The following is a 22,185-nucleotide window of genomic DNA, read 5'->3' on the forward strand; positions in this document are numbered from 1 at the left end:
AAGTGAACCAATTTTGATAATTCTTTATGTATTGGAAAGCTGGTGCCTGCAGTGTGGTCCCATTTCGTCCAATTATGGCTATAGAAACCATGAGAAAAACCATAAAACCCAGTTTTGATCCATGGAAATCGGTTTTTCTATATGAATAGCATTAGCATTCTGAGCTATAGTAAAAGTGTGCGGTTTCTTAGCATTTTTGTGCGCTTAGACTCTAGCAATCAAAAACTAAGAAATTTTTGCTTGAACTTCTACGTTGGGTTATGAAACGTTATGGGATGGAGTAAAACAGGAAAAAAAATGGAAAAGAAATTTTTAAATTTTTTAAATATCTAAATGGGTTAGAAAGGTATTATTTTCTTTAAAAAAAAGAAAGATATTTTTTTTTTCATAATTCATTTAACAATAAAAGAATTTTATTTTGTTAATTTGTTCGACAAAATTCAAAGAACTAGTTTTTATGAATTATTTAGAGCCCCCGCACAGCTAAAAACTTCTTAGTTTAATCAGGTTTTTTAAGAAAGGAAAGATTGATAAAGCAGTTAAATAAAAATCTTAATAGAATTTAATTTATTTGTCATAAATGGAAATAAAAGATTGGTTTGACATTGCGCCTTAAAAGACTGGACGGAATTTGGTATAATATAGTATTAATAATAAAGTCGAATTATTTCTTTTTTTTGATTAAAATGTATCCGAAAAAGTTTAGGACCGTTCGGTTCGCTTACTTTGCCAATCGAAATTGCAAGAATCTGTTTAAAATAATAATTTACAAATTCGTTAAAATGAATATAATATTTATTTGAAAATTTCGTATCTGTGTGGGACGTTGGGCAAACTAGAAAATGTTTTTGAAAAATTTGCTGAAATTGTGCTTATAATCGTGAATATCTAATAGGTTTGGTTTCAACAAATAGATAAAAATACAAGATTGGTTTAGATATTTAGAACATTTTAAAGCAGATTTAAGATTATTTCAAAATAGTGAAAGAGTAAACAAATTATTTTCACACAAGTGCGTGTTTCTTCATTGTTCTTAGTGCCTTCGTCAGAAGGGGTTTGCGTATGGCTTTTTTATACTTGCAGTGATGTTGCCTGTGTTATCAAGGTTTTGAATGAATTCGCTTAAAATTTATTCATGTAGGTACTCATACGTTAGTGTTCAGTTCAGTCCTATAGGCATAACGGTATTCATATTAGAGGGATTTTTTTGCGATATCATCAGTTTGCAATACCTTAAATAAAATAAAAAAATTATAATTAAACAAAACAAAAAACAAATAATATTTATAAGCCTATTTTACCAATGATAAACCTTCCTCCTTTCATTGTTCATTATAATCCCAAAAGTCATAACTTAAAACACCTTTTGACATCTTTATTCATCTCCATTTCAACAAAAACACAATCCTTTTAGGTCAACACAAAACAAATGACTTTTTTCCCAAGAAGTCAATGGGAAACCAAATTTTCCAAGTCTGTAAATTACAAGTCATAGTCATAGATACTCGTATAGCACCTTGAATTTATTCTCATTATAAACATTAGTTCTTGTTCAAGTTGAAGATGACGACCTTTTCTCCAAACCATCAGAAATACCTGAAAAGAGACAAAAGTAAAATAACCATAAGTTAACATTATTTAGAAGTTAAATTTTCAAAAAAGGGACAGGTAGATATATACAAATTGTCAATCCTATCTACCTTAAAACTACCAAAGTAATTTATTTATTGCTTAACAACCTTCACATAATTAAAATTGAAATCTTGAGAAAAGGTTGATAGGTAGAAAGGACCTTTTTGTTGTTTTGTAGGTGTTTTCAATTTATTTATTCTTTTCTCATAGACCGCTTTGAGATGTGTGTTTTAATTTTTGGGATTATCCCCTGTTAGTAGGTAATCCATGTGGTTCAATAAGTGTCCTTAACAAAAACCCGCACTTTCTATATAAATAAACAAACAGTTTCTAGAGTTTGTTATATACAAGGTAATTTGGCAAATTCGGAAATTGGAATAGTGGTATCCTCCTAGAAATAGGCCTAAGCTTGTTCAACTAAAATGGTTTATCTTAAATTACGATTTCCTCTTCAAAATAGCAATTGCTTACATACCTATTCAAATACTAATACATACCTATTTGGTTGAATAGGTCCTATTTGTATAGAAAAAGCTATAAAAATGTATCTGAGTGTGTGTGAAACCTTTGTCACATGGCCGTATGTGATGGGAATAGCTAACTTAACTTAACAATTAGTTTAGCTGTGTTCGTTGGTTTCATTAGAATTTAATCCTTTTAAGCTCCTTTAAAGGCATACACAAACACTCCCACACACTCCCACACACTCACATATACACAACTTGCTTCAAAAAAACCGCCATTCATTTTATGAGGACAACAACTTAATACTGGCATATTCGTATCCTAAATCTATCATTCTGTCAACTCAAGGCTATCAAAGTAGTTTCGATGAACACAAAAAAAAGGATTTCTCCTTTCTGTAAAAATTGGAATGTCCTTGCCATATTAAGCAAAAAAATCTGACTCAGCATTTTCCAGTAATGACTCAGAAAAAAAGTACCATGTCGTTGTTAACAAATAAATTTTGTTACGAAATTTTAGGTATTCGATAAAAATAGACGAAAAAGGACAAATCGTCCTGGAACCTCAGACTCAATCGATGATGGAGGGGAAATTTAGAAATTGTACACACCACCATAGCATCCCTTTTTTTGTTTGGTGTTTCTATTAGAATCCTGGGAATGAATTGGTAGACACACGCACTCCCAGCCAGGATTTTCACTCTATTTCTATTTCTTTCTCTTTCTCTATTTAGTATTGTTGTTTTTGTTGTGTTCTATTAAATTTCAGACATCACTATAGAAAAGAAAAACAAAAATTCCCCTATGTTACATTTAAATAGTATAGAATGAAGGATTATGTGAGCGAGCGAGATTTTAAAATGGAAGACACATACAAACTCAGTTTTCGTTTTGCTTACTATAAGGATAACTCTGGTTAATCTTTAGTTTTTTTGCATGTGTTTGTAATTCTTCCATTTAGAAATTATCCGCCATAGCTATGTTCTGTTTCATTTCCAAATCAGCAAAGGATATTCAAGTTTTTTTTTTATTTATTTTATTGACTTCCGTTTTTGTTTGTCGGAATAGGAAAGAGGGGTTAATAGAAAGAAAAAAAAAATTGACAGTGACTGGGGTAAATGTTTGACGCGCTTACCCGATGAAGATACGTACTGCGGAAGGGGAAAGATGTTCCTTTTTTTGTTGTCTAGTTTTGCATTTGATGTTAGAAATTTATCGCTGGCATTTAAGGGAAATGGTTTTTTGTTAACAAGGACTTTTTAGATATTGAATGATATATTACATGTATGTCAACGTCAAGTTAGGTATGCTGTTATGCATGTATTTGTGTAGGTGGGATGATAATCTTCTCATCTATATATGAGAAAATATATATTTCATATGATTTTTGCATAGGAACTTGTTTAATACATTATATAAATTTATTGCTAACTCATGAAGAGTATATTGAATTCCGGTTATTGTTGGGATAGGTCCTTAATGTTTTGCCGATATCGCATCAACACTAAAGAAAATCAAGTCATTTGCACGCAAGAACTTAATAATTTGTACAAGTGCCTTCATTTGGACACTCAATAATTCATTATCATGCGATAAATTAAGACGTAGGTTAGTATTTGGGATTTCTTGTGGGATATTTCCAACAATTACACTGGTTTACAAGGGTTTTGTTGCCGAAACAAAAATATACTTTTCTAAAGGTTTTCGGTGTGCTGAACTCCGAAATCCGAAGTCAGAAACAACTAGTCAGCTCCCGTTTTTGAGACATTACCGTTAGAAAATGCAAAAAAAAAACGTTTTCTTGAGTTCTTCGGACCTTATTCTTTTGTATAAGGAAAATTGTTTGAGCATATTTAACGGTTTCTATAAGAACTGTTTTCCATCTTTCGATACCTGTTCAAATCTTTTCAATATCTTTTGTATTGCCCGAGATATCTTAAAATGAAGTAAGTGGGTTTGGCTTCATATATCATAAAGGAGATAATGACCATATTAAATAAAATGCACGACTGGGGCCGCACGTACTTGCTCTTATGATAAAAGTAGCTTTTATGTCAAAGATTAAAAAAAAAAATATTTTGAATTAGTTAAAATTTGATTTTTTTAAGGAATTTCATAAAAAATGCAAAAATACGAAATTATTTTTTTTTTAATTTTTCTTACGCCATATTTTTGTTACTTGTGTTTTTTGACAAAAACAAAAAACGCAATTAGCTTCATGTATTAAAATCACTTAAAGCATTATGTATGTCAAATTTAGTCTAGAAAATTGTAATAACTCATTAACGGTGTAAGGGAAGAGCCGACATCAAAGATTAAAAAAAATGTAAAGTCATATTTGCATTATCCGTATTTTTTGAGAAAAACTAAAAATGCAGTTACGTTAGATTTACGTATAACATTACTTGTGTAAAATTTAATCGAAATCGTTAGAGCGATTTACGAGAGAATTGCAATAACTCCATTAAGATGTACGGGAAGAGCCGACATCCGCGATTTAAAAAAGAGTTAATGTCGTATTTTCACTATCCGCATTTTTTGAGAAAAACTAAAAACGCAGTTATGTTAGAACTACAAACAGCATTACGTATGGTAAATTTAATCAAAATCGTTAGAACCGTTATCGAGAAAGTTGCAATAACTCCAAAACTTTGTATGGGAGGTATACGTTTAAAGCGAGATATTAAAAAACAAAAAAAAAACAAACCTTGGAAATTACAAAAAAATTATCTGTACCAAATTTCAAGAAAATCCCTCAACCCGTTTAGGCTGCAGCTTCATGTACAGCTTTTTGTGACGACGCACCAAAGCACCGACGCACCGACGCACAGACCGACGGACGTCATGACGAAAACCACTTTTTCGGACTTCTCCATCATCGTAATGTTAGTTTTGATTAAAACCTCGAATTTTTTTTTTACACGAAACCAATACTTGCCCTATTGAGCAAGTAAAAATACCAAACAACTGAGGATATCTCGGGCAGTAAAAAAGATATCGGAAAGAAAAAATAGTAATAGTAGTAGGAAAATAGTTCTTATAAAAACCGTTACTAAATATGCTCAAACAATTTTCCTCATAGGTATAAAAGAATAAGGTCCGAAGTACTGCATTTTCTGACGGTAATATTTTGACTTCGGATTCGAGTTCAGCGCACCGAAAACCTTCAGAAAATTATATTTTTTTTTTCGTCAACAAAAAAAAGTTCAATTTTGTTAACCAGTGTTATTATCCTATGCGAAAAATAGAGGAATTTAGAAGAAACCTTTTTTTTGTTTTTTTGCATAATTCCATGAAAAAATTCTAAATTAGTTAACCCTGCGAAACAAATTTACTCAGAGTTAACTGTGTTAACTGGAATAACTTATCTTTGATATGTCAAAATCTAGACGATACTATAGTAAAACCCATACACAAATTCGTTAATATCATGTTTAATTCACTTGATCTCAAGTTATCTATGACAATAAAAGAGAGATCGAAAAAATTTTAACGTTTTTTAAAGAAGAACAACAGTTCCCCCCCCCCCCCCCCAAATGCTAATTTTTATTTCAAATCTGCCTGGTTCGTTTGTCCAACGTTAGAACCGGATAGTCAATTTTTTTTTTCTTCCAATATTTTTTCAAAAGATACAATAAAATGCTTTTTAGCATATCAGAAACCGAAAAAATTATAATTTTTTTTTTCTGTGAAAGAATCGTTAGTTTAGCCCAGGATACCCCAATTTTTTTTTCTCTTTTCTACCCTTAGTTTAAAAATTAGAACATTGTTTTGTATTCACCTAAAAAAAAATAGTACGCATACACCACAGTGACCTTTTTTTAAAATTTGTAATTTAGAAAAAGTAAATCCACTGGTCTGGGCACTGCGCCTCAAATATTTTTTATTTGACTTTGAATTCTTACTTACGAACTTTTTCCAAAAGAAACAACATAAAATGGTGTGTTAAATGATTTCTTTTTCAGTACATGAATAGTACTTCTAGTAGGTACCTACTTACCCCACTCAAAGTTCAAAAATTATTACAAATTCAAATAAAAACTATCGAAAAAACTATTGTTCACGAAAAATATTCGAATAAAAAAACTATCGAATAAAAAAACCTTTCGAATGAAAAAACTATCGAATAAAAAACTATAGAATACAAAAACTAATCGAATGAAAATATTACCTTAATGAATGAATGATTTCAAACTATCGAATGAATGAATATTTTACAACTATCGATAGATTGATAGTTTCTATTCTTTAGTTTTCATCACTTACTTCGCAGCTATTTTTTAAGTAATTTTTTATATTTGTCGTGAATAGATCATAAGAAATTGATTCGTATTCTATATTGCATATTTCATTGTCCCTAAGACATTTAAAAAAAAAACTACTAAAATAAGAACAAGAACTTTCCACTTCAAGCCCTTTAAAAACACAATCTGACAAGGTATAGAAAATGGTAACGGAGTTACGAATAACAGAGTTACGCGCGACAGAGTTACGGCCGTCAAAGTTACGCGAAACCGAATAGTTACGAAAAACTAGAGCTACGAATTCTAAAGTTATGTTAAGCTATGACATGTGATTTTTGGGTTGGCAACAATTGCAACAACAGTTCACCACACCAAAATAACGTCAAAAAGAAATAAGAAGTTAAATTCAATTATGTCCCCCAAACTTATATAAATATACTTATGTTTTTTTTTCTATTTCAACGTTTTTGAGATCTTCTCACAAAAAAAAAACCATATATGTATATCTATACCTATCCAATCAAAATTTTACAAGATTAAATAACACCCATTTTCGCTTAACTCATTTAGTTCTGACCAATGAGAAAAATGTTAATCTCTTGTTTGTATTTCCATAATTGCATATCGTTCCTCGCAATTGTTGCCAACCCAAAAATCACATGTCATAGCTTAACATAACTTTAGAATTCGTAACTCTAGTTTTTCGTAACTTCGGTTTCGAGTAACTTTGACGGTCGTAACTCTGTCGCCCGTAGCTCTGGTATTCGTAACTTCGTCGGTTTCCCAAGGAATAGTAATGCGAAGAAAAGAACTCAAAAATATTTCAAAAAAAAAAAAAATCATATTAAATTTTAAAATCTTTTCTACCTTATAATTTTCCTTATGGTTGTGCATTGCGGACGAATAAAAGTCGCTGAAACCTTGACGTAGTTATCTATTAATTTGTTTAATTATCATTATCATGTGATAAACAGAGTTCGTGAGCTAACAAATAAGTTAAAGTTGTATAACTTTCTACATATTTTTCTTATTTGAAAAATAAATGAAATATTCATCAAAATGTGATAATTAATTTAACACATCATAACATTATTTATAAAGATGATTTGGTTTACTTAAAAATATGTCATATAAGTATTTTTTTTGTTCCTGGAAAATATAAATACATTAACGTACAAAGTTCATACCTATATTAAACAAAAAATTATTATATCGCTGGCATGAAATTAATGGTCCAATCTATTTTTAATTGAACTAAAAGTTAAAACAAAAAAGAATATACCAAAAAAACTGACCATGAGCTATTGCATTCATTTGACGATTTATTGCACTGCAAACTTTTGAACAAAGACATGGATGCTCTCAAACCATCGCACAAAACGATTAAAACAAAATAAACAACACAGCATGATGATTGATGTTTTTTAACATTTTAAACTGACAAAACAAAACAGTTTTTTTTGTATGTCCAGACAAAGTGGTAAATGGTTGTTTAATATGAAAAGTTATTACAGAGATTGACTTGTAAAGCTTAGATAGGGTTAACATAAAATTATGTTACATATTAATGTAGTGGTAGATATGAATTTTTTTTTCAAAATTTTAAGAACAATTTATTAAAAATTGTGGAAATAGGTTTTACTGCTACCCATTGCAATTTTAACCCTCTGTAGGCACACTTTTTTTTTTTGTGACGTGATAGGCACACGGGTGCGAATTTGGTTAATACTTTTTCATGTCGCTAGAACTTTTTTTGGTCTTAATATTTTATAGAGAATCATATATGAAATTGATGTAGAATTTTCCGAGGAATTCGAATATTATATTAACATTTCCAAAAAAAATATATTTTCACCCTTATAAAGAGACTTTTTTGTGACCACTTTTTCGAAAAATCGTAATGTTTGTATATTAGTCCTTCCAAATTCGCACCCGTGTGCCAACAGAAGGTTAATAATGTTTTATTAGGTTTTGAATGAAATTTATTAATTGGAATTTATTTTTTTTTTGTATTACGTTTAAAAACTAAAAATATAATAGGTATCTAATCTAATTCGCATTAATGAAGCTTAATTTCAAAACAAACTCATTCAGTATTCAGACAGAGTCCATTGACATTATCTTACCCAATCGTACAAATAAACCTCCTCAAAACCTTGCTTCCTAAACGCAAATTCTTTTTGCAACTTTGTTGCGATTTAGTGCAACAAAACCATGAAAAAAAAGATTCAGTGATTATTTTGGCGGCAAAGATTATTTCCTTACTCACAATTTTATCTTTAGCTATAAATTCTACCTAACCAATATTTTTGAGCTCGAAACTTTCGTGTGAGCCGGTCTGCCGGTTCAAAATCAAAACAACAACTTCCTCCCGCACTTCTTTACGAGAGTTCAATAGTACCTAATTCAAAAAAGGTTCCCATATTCCCATCGCATATTATTCGTGTTTTTGTATTTTTATTTCGTATTCGATAGCATTGAACTAAATGAAAATGACGACAACAACGGCGGACGCGATGCGGGGCCGCTATATCACCGCCGCCGTCGGCGAGACAGACGGACAAAAATAAATAAATAATGAACTTCAAATGAAACTAAAAAAAAAAAAATAATCAAGAAAAGAAAGAGACAAAAGTATCAAACTGATACCTTTCGGTAGAATGGGAAAAAAGTGCTGCAACATTGTTGTTTACAAACAAGGAAATCGTAAGTTATAGTGGATCGCGCGGTAAAAGTATCTTTTGCTTCGTTTATACGTGAGAGCCAGATTTAAGGTTGCAAGTTTGCGAATAATAATAAAATAAAAAACAAAAAATAAAAAAAAACAGAATAACAACAACACAACGAAGGAGAATAACAACAACAACAGTTTAACAGGCAATAAAAAGCAACGGAATCGAGGAATATGTGTGTAGAGTTGAAAAAAAGGGTTAATATTTTTTTTATTATTATTTTGTTGTTTTGACTTTTTGGAGGAATTCCTTCTTTAAAGGCTTTAGTGCCGCGTTTATATGAGGTTAATAGGTATATATACAAAAGGAGGTGGTAGGAAGGTATGTGATTTTAAATTACATATTTTGCCAGCAGGTAGGTATGCCATGGTAAATCTACCATGGAAGTTATCTTTTAGGTTTTTATAACAATTCTCGGTAGGTATATCTATTTAGGTCTCCATTTATGAAAAATAACACAAGCTAACCCATTTAATGAATGGATGCTTATACGCCCTGTGTTCAATATTATATACCTCAACCTAGGTATAAAGATTGTTTTTATAGCGAATCTTACTTTGATGTTGATCCGCACAGGTTGAGAGGTACCCATACCTACGTTATACGAACATGAAGAAAGAGTAGATTTTTAAAATTCATTCATCACAATTCATTTTGTTGATAAACCTATTTTAGGTTCCACAATTCACTTTTGTAAATTTTATGCTTCTGTCCTGAACCACGCCGCGTTATATGGTAGGAATAGTTAGTAATCTTATTTAAATGCTGTTGAAATAATTATGTAATAATTTTGTACTAACATCTTCCCTTTTTTGTTGGCCATAGACTTTTCACGTACAACTACCTAAATTGTTTTAAGTCATTCTGGTGTATTTTTATAATAGAACCTAGATTTCTTCAGACACTCCTGGGATAGCTCCAACTGTTTGAAAATTTAATTCACTAGAAAAGCGCTCCAAGTCCTGCTATATGAATTTATGCGAAATTTAAGGAGTTAAAAAAGTGCCTTCACTCTCATTCAAAAGTCTTCATAATGTATGAGAACTTCACCAAATGAAAAGAGTGCCTTCATGGAGTAAAAAGTCCTCATTCAAAAGCCTTCATAATGTATGAGAACTTCAGGAAGTGAAAAGAGTGCCTCCATGAAGTTAAAAGTCCTCATTAAAAAGTCTTCATAATAAATGAGAACTTCAGGGAATGAAAAGTGTGCCTTCATCGAGTAAAAAATCCTCATTAAAAAGTCTTCATAATGTATGAGAACTTCAGGGAGTGAAAAGTGTGCCTTCACGGAGTAAAAAGTCCTCCTTAAAAAGTCTTCATAATGTATGAGAACTTCAGGGAGTAAAAAGAGTGTCTCCATGAAGTTAAAAGTCCTCATTAAAAAGTCTTCATCATGTGTGAGAACTTCAGGAAGTGAAAATTGTGCCTTTATAGAGTAAAAAGTACTCATTCAAAAGTCTTCATAATGTATGAGAACTTCAGGGAGTGAAAAGAGTGCCTTCATGGAGTAAAAAGTCTTCATTAAAAAGTCTTCATAATGTATGAGAACTTCAGGGAGTGAAAAGAGTGCCTTCATGGAGTAAAAAGTCCTCATTAAAAAGTCTTCATAATGAATGAGAACTTCAGGAAGTAAAGCGTGTGCCTTCATGGAGAAAAAAATTCTCATTAAAAAGTCTTCATAATGTATGAGAACTTCACCAAATGAAAAGAGTGCCTTCATGGAGTAAAAAATCCTCATTAAAAAGTCTTCATAATGTATGAGAACTTCAGGAAGTGAAAAGAGTGCCTTCATGGAGTAAAAAGTCCTCCTTAAAAAGTCTTCATAATGTATGAGAACTTCAAGGAGTGAAAAGAGTGTCTTCATGGAGTAAAAAGTCCTCATTCAAAAGCCTACATAATTAATGAGAAATTCTGAATGTGAAAAGAGTGCTTTCATGGAGTAAAAAGTCCTCATTAAAAAGTCTTCATAATGAATGAGAACTTCAGGGAATGAAAAGTGTGGCTTTATCGAGTAAAAAATCCTCATTAAAAAGTCTTCATAATGTATGAGAACTTCAGGGAGTGAAAAGTGTGCCTTCATGGAGTAAAAAGTCCTCCTTAAAAAGTCTTCATAATGTATGAGAACTTCAAGGAGTGAAAAGAGTGTCTTCATGGAGTAAAAAGTCCTCATTAAAAAGTCTTCATAATGTATGAGAACTTCAGGAAGTGAAAAGAGTGCCTTCATGGAGTAAAAAGTCCTTATTCAAAAGCCTACATAATGAATGAGAACTTCAGGAAATGAAAAGAGTGCCTTCATGGAGTAAAAAGTCCTTATTCAAAAGCCTACATAATGAATGAGAACTTCAGGAATTGAAAAGAGTGCTTTCATGGAGTAAAAAGTCCTCATTAAAAAGTATCCATAATGTATGAGAACTTCAAATTGCTTATAGATGAATTCGTAACCAACTTTGTATGATTATTGAAATTGGAGTTGTTCTCAAACAAGGAGCTGGTAATTCTGTTATTAGAATTGATTTAATTCAATTTAAAATGTAGAACCGTGATATGAGTACAAAATATATTTTCCTTTTTTTGAATAGTCGAGAAGGTATCTACTGTAAGGGTAGGTTATGTAAATTAACATTTTTTAGCTTTTTAACAAATTAAAAGAAGCTCTTCCCGAAAATGTATTCAATAAAAATAAGTTCTCTCTTATCAAACATCTCTGCCATTGCCACATATTTTAAACATGATTTTCCATGTTGACCTTTTTTGCCCTACATAATTTTTTTTTTCAGTGCCACCACCTCTATCTACTTATATATTCTTTGCACCCTCTTTGCAGTATGTGAATGTGTTCTACACATATCCTTTTCATCTAAATTTCATTTTTAGATCCGTAAAAAATCCGAAATTTATTGGACAGCCAAAATCCGATTGCCAGAAGTATTAATTTGTGTGTTCTATGCTGATTCAATATCAGGGTATGATTTTTTTTTTATTTTATTATTATTTCTTTGAATGTGTGTGCATTCAGTTCCGAGTTATAAAAGAGTGTGAGTATTTTCTTTTTTTTTTTTGTGTATCGCAGCGAATTTTTTTTCCTTCTTCGGTTTATTATTATACAGGGTGTCCCAAAAGTAATGGATCAAACGAAGTATGCTGATAGGGGATCTTAAGGGCTCTCAGAATTTGGTAACTTGTTCATCCCAAATCCTTACGGTTTTCGATTTAATGCAATTCTAGTGAAATTTCGAAGAATCCCTACTTTGCAACAGTGTTTTGCTTCCTACTGCCATTATTGATTTTTGTTTTTTACAATTCTTGTACTAAAACATTGACAAATAATTAGGAACAATTAATTAATCAAAATATTTTTGATTCCATAAGCCATTTCGCTGCAAATTAAGTAACAGTTTCAAGTTTTATAAAAAATCAATTTTTAACTTTTATTTAAGAGCAACACCGCAAAAAAAATTTCCATGGTGTGAGAATGGTTTATTATTTTAAAAAGATGCCCTGTTATTGTAGTTTTCAAAAATGTATAAAAGTTTCCAAAGTTGCAGTTAGATCGCAAAATATTACAATTTGAATTCAACAAAACAGGGTTTTTCAGAACAAAAAACAACCAAAAATAAACAAATTTTCTCGAACTGTTATTTGTTTATTTTTCTTTGAACAAAAGCCTCTATTTTTGTTTGTATTTTTTCTTTGAAAAACCCTGTTTTGTTGAATTAAAATTGTAATATTTTGCGATCTAACTGCAACTTTGGAAACTGTTTTACATTTTTGAAAACTACAATAACAGGGCATTTTTTTTAAAATAATAAACAATTCTCACACCATGGAAATTTTATAAGTTGTGTTGCTCTCAAATAAAAGTTAAAAATTGATTTTTTATAAAACTTGAAACTGTTAGTTAATTTTCATCGAAATGGTGTATGGAAAAAAAAATATTTTGATTAAATAATTGTTCCAAATTATTTGTTAATGTTTTAGTAAAAGAATTGTAAAAAACAAAAATCAATAATGGGCGCAGGAAGCAAAATACTGTTGCCAAGTAGGAATCTTTCGAAATTTCACAAATATTGCATTAAATTGAAAACCGTAAATATTTGGGATGAACAAGTTACCAAATTCTGAGAGCCCTTAAGATCCCCTATCAGCATACTTCGTTTGATCCATTACTTTTGGGACACCCTGTATATGTAGCAGCTGAGGTTCCCAAAAAAATTATACACATATAGTTATATAGGTATGATGCCCTTGCAAGGGTATGTCATAAATTATGTTGGCCTTCAGGCTATTATCTGCCTTTATGAATAGAATGAAAGAGATAGACCCAGAGAAAGATAGAGGGAGAGAAAAAAAAAAGAATATTTTTATTACAAATAAACTGTAGCACTATCCGAAAGCAAAAACAAGAAAAACGAAATCATCGAAATTCGAGCCTTTCACAAAAGTCAAAAGAAATGAGAAAATTTTAGCAAAAAGGGCTTTTTGCCATGTTGTCCTGTAAACAACATGGAATGTGTTATAAAAATCATAAAATCGAATAGGGATTACTGAAGGTGTATTGGGCATATGAGAATGAATTCCAATAAAGTTTGGACTCCGAAAAGTTGGCCCAACGTGGGAAAAGAAATGGATTGTGCGATGATATAAGAAAAATTCCTGCATGTGAAGTATCAAAATAATTAGGATACCTTTACCAGCTACCATCGATGGTAGAAAATACTTTTCATGAGGATTTTGCGATTCTATTAATAAAATCAAATGTAGATGGGTCAAAATCATGGAGGTGGGAAATTTGATGTCCAGGCATTTTTTTTAAATCAAAATAACATGTATTTAAAAGTTTTTTTTTCGCATTTACCATAATTAAAATAGTAGGCACGCATCTACAAATATATTTGTTTCGGTTAGAAAAGTTTAAATTTCTTTTTTATTGCATCTTATATACCCAAAAACAGCGTTCCCGGACATGTCCATAACTCAAAAACTGATATTCAAATGACTTAAAAACACATTTAAGTCAATTATTTTTAAGTATTTCTTTTCTTAATACTACATATACACAATACTTTTTATAAATTGGTACATCTCTTACAAAAAAATTATGTTTTTTGTTTTTTTATATACATTAATAAAAGTTGTCCCAAGAAAAATGACGCATAAAAGCAACATTTCTTAATGTATCAATATTTTAATCATCTAACTTACAAATTGTGCTGCAAGCAGTTTTTAAAGTTGATTTTATATAGATTTAATCATTCCACGCTTATTTTTATGGATAAATATATAAAATGTATGTAAGAAGCTAGTTTTAGTTTAATTTTAAGTAGCGTACATCAATTAACCGTCATTCCGGGAACGCTTGTTTTGGGGTATAGTTAGATTGAAATTTTATTTTTTTTTGTGATATTATGATCAAAAATCGAGGCCACTACAATATTAGGTATCTCAAAAATATTTCGTTTTACTTTGTGACATAAAAATAAAAATAAATTATGGTCAAAACGTCATTTCCGGGAACGCTCTTAGAATCTGAATAAATAATGTAGCCTTACACTCATAATTTTGCATTTTTTTAGGTTTTTTTTACTCAGTATCCTATCGAAGTATGGCTGTAATATACACTTCTATCAAAAAAGTTACAAAAAAAAAAACAAAAGAAAAAATTACTCATGCCCTAAGTGTTTCGGACTTGCATATAAGCATTTTTTTTGTGTAGAAATCGGTCTCTGCCCCAAGAAATGAAGTTTTATTTGATTTATTTAAGACCCACTATCTTAATATAATAATATATCATTCACATTGATACTATTTCTAGACCCCTAAAGTCGTTTTGAAGAGATCACCATCATTCCGAGGAACGTTTTTCTAGTACCTACTAATTTTTGGGGTTTTGCGGTAAATTGAAAAATATACATTTTTGTGCTATGCCCGTTCATGAACCGAAAAATAAGTTGTATGGAGAACAAAATTCTAAAATGCGTTTTTCTCGAAATGAGTTGGAATGTACTTGTGCTTTTTTTCCCCTGGACCCTTCATATATTTTCAGCAATATTTAGTTTTTACCGCATATTTTCCAATCTTCTTTTTTAGGTTCGATACTGTATTAAAAATATCGTCACAAAGTAAAATAACATTAGGTACAAATTAAACAAGAAAACAAGAATAAAGTACTTTACTCCAGAAATGTGGACGGATACCTATGTATATATGTAAGCAATTTTAGTATTCTGATAAAAATTGAAATTGTTCAACAAAATCAAAAAATGCTCAAGGAATTCCATGCTTACGAAAATTCTTTGAAATTTCTGACTTTAATAACATTGGTCTGCAACGAAAATAGCATTTAAACCAAACTAAAGGTAGATACTCTTCCAAACCATTTTTGTATGCCGAAATTGAATTTTTTCGCGATTTTTTAGGTAATAAGCAAAACTACTAAATGAATCTTATATTTAAGAATTTTTCGAATTTCATTAGATAACTACCTTTTTTGGGCACATCTCTTCCTGGTTTTTTTTTTATTGAGCTCTGAAAATAAAAAAAAAAAATAAATAAAAATATTAAAAATAACATCAACAAATTATATAATATCTTGTATCTTAAATTAAAAAATATAAGTATACGTATTACAATTGAAATTTTATGGTTAAATAATTTATATTTTTATTTTCATGGTTTAAATTCTTTTAAATAAATAATAATTTAAAAGAAATGGTTCCAATTACTTCTCTAAAAATTCTCTGTTGTTAAAGAGCTTTCTACTAAATGAAGTAGGCACCTATGCCATTCAATTTCTTGTTCAACAGTTTTCTTATAGGTACCTAACTTAAGAAACAGTTTGAAATTTTTAACATTAAAAATTTTCATATTTAATATCTAACAATTTAACAATAAAATTGCATGCTTTTTGGAAACATGAAAGTTTGAAGTTTTAGAATTTCTAAATGGTTAACGGTTAACAAGAAAACTTTAAAATAATTTTTTTTTTTTGGGAAACCGACTAAGTTACGAATACCAGAGTTACGGGCGACAGAGTTACGAGCGTCAAAGTTACGCGAAACCGAAGTTACGAAAAACTAGAGTTACGAATTCTAAAGTTATGTTAAGCTATGACATGTGATTTTTGGGTTGGCAACAATTGCGAGGAACGATATGGAATTATGGAAATACAAACAAGAGATTAACATTTTTCTCATTGGTCAGAACTAAATGAGTTAAGCGAAAATGGGTGTTATTTAATCTTGTAAAATTTTAATTGGATAGGTATAGATATACATATCGTCGGTGAAACCAGAAAAGTGTGTAACTCCAAATTTTCTGAAAATTAGATTTGAATGCCATCTGTTAGACAAACCTAATATCTACCGTTCCTTAAACTCAGAATCCCCTTAAAGTTATGAGTTTTTATTTTATTAGCAAATTAGAAAATGAAAACTCATACAAATGCCTTCAAAACGATTTTGTTTTTTTGCTCTCCTATAAAATTTGCTAAAATGGAGTTACACACTTTTCTGGTTTCACCGACGATATATGGTTTTGTTTTTGTGAGAAGATCGCTAAAACGTTGAAATAGAAAAAAAAAACATAAGAATACTTATGTAAGTTTGGGGGACATAATTGAAATTAACTTCTTATTTGTCCAACTAATATTGCACCTACGTATTTTTTTTTTCTATTAATTAATATAATTATTCATAGCGTATTTTGTAATACCCACTTTGTATATCTATACCTATCCAATCAAAATTTTACAAGATTAAATAACACCCATTTTCGCTTAACTCATTTAGTTCTGACCAATGAGAAAAATGTTAATCTCTTGTTTGTATTTCCATAATTGCATATCGTTCCTCGCAATTGTTGCCAACCCAAAAATCACATGTCATAGCTTAACATAACTTTAGAATTCGTAACTCTAGTTTTTCGTAACTTCGGTTTCGTGTAACTTTGACGGCCGTAACTCTGTCGCGCGTAACTCTGTTATTCGTAACTTCGTTTCCATTTCTTTTTTTTTAAATGATGTTCAGCTTTAAATTTATAGAACTTTATATTTTGTACACAACCTTTTGTTTTTAAACTTTAAGTTTTTGTGACCTACCTGCAAACCAAAAATTAGTCTGTTTCTGTTTTTTTCCCTTCTTTGATTACTTTTCTTGAGTTAGACTGAAATTAGCGGATGAAAATAAAGAGATTATTATTTTTTGATATCCAAAACTGAAGCGTAGCTATGAAATGCTATTTTGTTGCACAAAATTTTTGGATTTAATTTTTGTACCCTCAAAATTGGCTAGATATTTTTGCTGAGCATCAATATATTTTTAAACGCCTATTGTCCCTTATTTATTTTTAACCTCCCGGTATGATTGCAAAATCTTGACTTTTACGTATTTTAAAATGGCTCGGCCTTGGTGATTAGGCGTTATTTCGTTTCATGAAAATATAATAGCTTAAAATTGTTGGCTATTTAATAAACCAAACAGAGGTATACCTATTTCGTAACGAAACGAATTTGTGTTTACGTTACGCTTTCTTAAACTGAAAGGGAAAATTTGTAGGGACTTGGCGAAGGACGAAGTTGCTATATAATCAATGAAGGTATACCATCTATAAATATACAGGTTCCACTTCCTTCATTTAATAGTCATCCGATCGATAACACTGGTTTACAAGGGTTTTGTTGCCGAAATCGGTGTGCTGAACTCGAATCCGAAGTCGAAAACAACTAATCAGCTCCCGTTTTTGAGATATTACCGTTAGAAAATGCAAAAAAACGTTTTTTTGAGTTCTTCGGACCTTATTCTTTTGTATAAGGAAAATTGTTTGAGCATATATAGTAACGGTTTCATAAAGAACTGTTTTCCATCTTTCGATACCTGTTTAAATCTTTACAATATCTTTTGTATTGCCCGAGATTTCTTAAACTGAAGTCAGTGGGTTTGGCTTCATATATCATAAAGAAGATAATGACGTTATAAAATTTATAAAAATACCAAACAACTGAGGATATCTCGGGCAGTAAAAAAGATATCGGAAAGATTTAAACAGATTTAAAAAGGTGGTAAATAGTTCTTATAAAAACCGTTACTAAAGATGCTCAAACAATTTTCCATATTTAAAAGAATAAGGTCCGAAGCGCTGCATTTTCTAACGGTAATATTTCAAAAACTTGAGCTGATTAATTTTTTTTTGATTTTGGATTCGAATTCAGCACACCAAAAACCTTCAGAAAAGTATATTTTTGTTTCGGCAACAAAAAAAAAGTTTAATTTTGTTAACCAGTGTAATAATCAAAATCAATTTGTTTAACATAATTCCACATGATGTCTAAGTTAAAATAAAAATACACATAAACAAACCTGCATCTTCCTAAAACGGAAAACCAAAATCAAATCATTCAAATAAAAATAAACTTCCTTCCCTACCTTCTGAACACCTCATCAAAATTTAATCAAATTTAAATTCCAATCATCTTGTATATAATCAATACTCTCAAAATGCCATAGTCTCAGCAATTTTTCTCAAATAAAATAACCAAATTCAATATAGCAAGTCAAAATACTAAATTTGAAAAAATAAATAATTCAATTGCCTCTTTTAAACGAAAATATCTCAAAATTTCTGAAAATATGCGGAATAAAAACAGCGAAGCAGAAGGCCAACTGCTACCATATTATTTTTTTTACCCTTTTTAAGGCTCAAATGAAATATCTCTCTGTTGTATCATTCACCATTCGGCTGCTAGCTGGGTGAATATGATATTTGGAAAATTAAAAAAAAAAAAGTAAACCTTCAGATCTATAGTATCTGTATCTGTTTTTGTAGCTACTTATACCTATCTTTACTTTTTTAACCCACCTCTTAGTAGTTTAGGTAGCGTTATCGACATTAGCATATCTCAAACAGATCTACATGGGTAGCTACATGACATCTTTATGTGGAATTCATGCAAATTTTCAGTTTATTCTTCAATTTCATTCACATCCCCACAAGCGAAAAATGCACATACGAAATATATCTATACTATGTACTGTGGATGTAGATGATATTTCTATAATGTTTATGTATTATGGACTGATGCTATCAGTGAACTTCCCCTTTCCAAATAATGTATTTCTATGTTAGGTAAGGTATCTGTGGTATCTAGGTTAACAACGAGCTATATAAGACAAACAAATATAACAAAAAGGAAATTTTTAAGTTAAGTGTATATTTGCGCCAAGGGTTATTTTACGCAAATTAATTTCAAGTCAAATATCATTGAAGGTTAAAGTTTCTTACACGTTTTGTCGGTTAAGGGAACCAAGACCAACTTTAATTGTAACTATAGGTACCAGTTATAAGAAAATAATGTGTCAAAAAATGTGTTAAAAATGTTAAGACTATCTTAGGTTTGACCTTGCCATGAACCACTTGTCAAATTAGACGAAAAGACCTATCCAAAAATGTTGTTGAAAGTTTTTTTTTGTAAACCTTCAACAATTGCATACAGTCAGCTGCGGTGGAGTGTCTAACATGTGTTGCCCTTTATTCGTAAGCAGAAAAGGAAGAAAAGGGGGGAGGTAAATTTGTATATTATTCTTTTCTAAAATTTTCAACTTTTTTCAGCATACCAATCGAAATAAGCTAAGCATAAAAAGTGTAAAAACCCTAACATTAATGGATTTTTCAATCTTAGAAATGGTAATATCGGGGTTTTCGAAAAAGCAATTGAAGGTCTCTTATTTTAAGATATAAAAGCGAAACATTTTTCATATTGGAAAAACATTTTTGTTGTCCTTATTTTTGTTCCCTGGACTTGAAAGAAAACCTTGCCTCCAATCTCTTTATAGACCTTGATATAATCGAATGGTTTTGTTTTTATGATCATTGATCAGCAACTAATAATTGCAAAGAAAATTAAAGTTAGATTTTAAAAATTTGAATATTTTCCATAACAGTTGCTGTTTCTTCGGAAACAATTTTTCTCGATTTTTTATTATAAAAAAAAAAAAACGAAAAGTCGGGCAAAACGGACTTGAAGTTCGAATTCAGCGGGTTCAAAAACATATAGAAAGATAGGTCTGGTTCCTGGTACATAAAACTTTTTTTTGTGTGCCGGGGATGACAGCGACATGTCGCGACAGTGCCAGCACACAAAAAAAAGAGTGTGTGTACACATGTACACGCGACTGAAGTTATACTTCTCACTCAGTTTATTAAATGAATTTCATTTGATATTTTTAATTTTTATTATTTCTTCATACCAATTTCCGGGCCCAAATTTTTTAGAAAAAAAAATTAAATTTTATCTACGATTAATGGCCTTTATATCAATTCAGGTTTAGTTTTAGTCTATGTTTTCTTTTTCTTTTATTTATGAGTATTTAAATTTTTTTTTGTGGCAATTTGCCACATGCAACTTGCCACATGCATCTTGCCACATGCATCTTGCCACATGCAACTTGCCACATGCAACTTACTACATGCAACTTGCCACATGCTATTTGCCAAACGCAACTTGCCACATACAACTTGCCACATTTTGCATACTGAATGCCACATGAATCTTGCTACTTGCCACATGCAACTTGCGACATGAAACATGCAACTTGCCACGTTTTGTGTGTTTTTTTTACCTACTGCGGCGTACTGCATTTTGAAATACTAAAGTACTACCAACTCTAAAGGTGAAACGACAGCCCTGCTGGCCAATTGTCTCGGAGATGGCTATCGCGTCATAATCCCTTTGACATTCTTGTTAAAAAACAAATTTTCATACCCACCGTCAAATAAGAAGTATAACTTCAAAAAAGTTGTATGTACCAGGAACCAGGAAATGGTAACGGAGTTATGAATAACAGAGTTACGCGCGACAGAGTTACGGCCGTCAAAGTTACGCGAAACCGAAGTTACGAAAAACTAGAGTTACGAATTCTAAAGTTATGTTAAGCTATGACATGTGATTTTTGGGTTGGCAACAATTGCGAGGAACGATATGGAATTATGGAAATACAAACAAGAGATTAACATTTTTCTCATTGGTCAGAACTAAATGAGTTAAGCGAAAATGGGTGTTATTTAATCTTGTAAAATTTTGATTGGATAGGTATAGATATACAAAGTGGGTATTACAAAATACGCTTTGAATAATTATATTAATTAATAGAAAAAAAAATACGTAGGTGCAATATTAGTTGGAAAAATAAGAAGTTAACTTCAATTATGTCCCCCAAACTTACATAAGCATACTTATGTTTTTTTTTCTATTTCAACGTTTTTGCGATCTTCTCACAAAAACAAAAAAAATATATGTATATGTATTAGGGTGTCCGTTATTTCCCAAAGTGATGTTTTCGGGGATGACACCCCCTAGATCGAAAGCTTAGGGCCTAAATAAGATGAATTTAGCAAAAAAAAATTTTTTGGGGGTCATTAACCCGTGCCTCTAGGGTCATACTTTCCCCATACAAATTTGTATGGAAAATTTTTAACTCATACATAAAATTTTTTTTCTCTCGCGTTAAATCATATATTTTTTTAATGTTTGATAATTCTGGTTGGAAAACAGTTACTTTAAAAGATCACATTCAAAATTTCCCGTTAAAAATTTTGTTTATATTTTATTTCGGTTTTTGAAATTATTAGCTGTTTTCGTGGTTTTTGCTTTCACCTATCACACAATTTTAAATGCAGTTTTATTGTTTTTTAATTCTTTTCAAATATTGCATTCAAAAATTTGTGAATAAATCAAAAATTTCAATTTTTGAAATTTTTTTTTGAAATTTTTGCCGTTTTTATACGTTTAAATTTATTTTTCTCGAACTACAAAAGATATGTTTACAATATTTTTATTGAATTTTATTTAAAAATTATTCACCTAAAAAATTGCATCAAAAAAGTTGCAAACAAGGAAGGGTAAAGTATTTAATAATATTTATTTATTATAAAAACTGCAAAAACTAAAAAAAAAAAATTCAAAAAATTGAAATTTTTTATTTATTCACAAATTTGTGAATGCAATATTTGAAAAGAATTAAAAAACAATAAAACTGCATTTAAAATTGTGTGATAGGTGAAAGCAAAAACCACGAAAACAGCTAATAATTTCAAAAACCGAAATAAAATATAAAAAAAATT

General features: G+C 30.3%; 1 long non-coding RNA gene across 1 annotated transcript in view; it reads right to left on the minus strand.

Moving 5' to 3' along the window:
* Positions 1-652: 652 nt before the first annotated feature.
* Positions 653-22,185, minus strand: part of LOC129915265 (uncharacterized) — a 28,625-nt gene continuing 7,092 nt past the window's right edge. The window contains exons 2-4 of the long non-coding RNA XR_008772263.1: positions 15,555-15,597; positions 1,302-1,596; positions 653-1,232 (exon numbers count right to left, since the gene is read on the minus strand). This is a non-coding gene — a long non-coding RNA (uncharacterized LOC129915265). The remainder of the gene's footprint in view (positions 1,233-1,301; positions 1,597-15,554; positions 15,598-22,185) is intronic.

The sequence above is a fragment of the Episyrphus balteatus genome, chromosome 3, assembly GCF_945859705.1.
Source record: "Episyrphus balteatus chromosome 3, idEpiBalt1.1, whole genome shotgun sequence".
In the NCBI taxonomy this organism is placed as follows: Eukaryota; Metazoa; Arthropoda; class Insecta; order Diptera; family Syrphidae; genus Episyrphus; species Episyrphus balteatus.